Source organism: Ceratina calcarata, unplaced genomic scaffold, assembly GCF_001652005.2.
Source record: "Ceratina calcarata isolate Rehan_Ccalc_2016 unplaced genomic scaffold, ASM165200v1 scaffold428.2, whole genome shotgun sequence".
NCBI classification, from domain to species: Eukaryota; Metazoa; Arthropoda; class Insecta; order Hymenoptera; family Apidae; genus Ceratina; species Ceratina calcarata.
This window is the reverse complement of record NW_017166501.1, coordinates 23,089-24,111: the sequence shown is the minus strand read 5'-3', so window position 1 is coordinate 24,111 and position 1,023 is coordinate 23,089.

Genomic DNA, 1,023 nt, shown 5'->3' with positions numbered 1-1,023 from the left:
GTAACACGTTTTCGTCGAAAACACCGAGGGTGTCTTGTTGTACAAAAAATGTTCCACATGTGCAATTGTTTTCAATTATTTATCTTTACACTTTGGTTTTATTTTTGAACATCTGAAACTATTGAAACTAAGAAGGAGATTTAAAATACTTCCAACAACTTTTAAATGGAGTGTAGTAAATATGAAAGTAATAGCAGTTATGAATTATTGATTATAATTAGAATTAAATGTTTACATTAAAATGCATTAAAATTCCGATATCTTTTATGCTATTTCGAATTAAAGAACGAATTAAAATGTGAGACTGTTTTGATCATGTATAACTGTTGTATAGATTCTATTTAATGTATGGGTAAAAAGGTAGAACGTATTTTATCTGTACGATTTGAGAGTACATTATTGTGAGGAGGACCTATGAAGGGTCGAATCTAACACCCCGAGTGTTACGCGTCATCCGGCAGATGTACTTTGATGATACAAGGGTCGTCTTTGATGTATTTTTATCGGACACGGGTGAACTGTACCAGATCGATTCTGTTTCTAACATTCATCATAATGGTGTAGGCACGTGTTCCCAAAGGCACAGTGCCATAAGTTGTTACAAGAAATTCTCCCTTTTATATGACTATTGAATTTCGTTATTTTCATGACATATTTACATCGAATAGCACTACCTGCGTGTATATATAATTATGTATTATTACTTTGAATCATATAAAATATTCTATTTTCACTCGCACGGACCACTTGCGCTAACAAGATTCTTGTTCCGCTTACGATTAATATCCCCTGACTCACGTGGCGAGACGCACAGATCGTCCACGAGTCACATTCTATAGACTGGCGAGGCGACGCGTAAGGAACACGAAGAACGAGCCTAATTAGACGTCCGTGGGCTAGTCATTTTTAGCGCCCACTCTTGTTCTCTCGATCATAAATACACTAGCATACATAAATAAACACATTCAAGTTATGAACAAAATGAATACAAAAATGTAAGGAAATTTTTATCACATATATTCC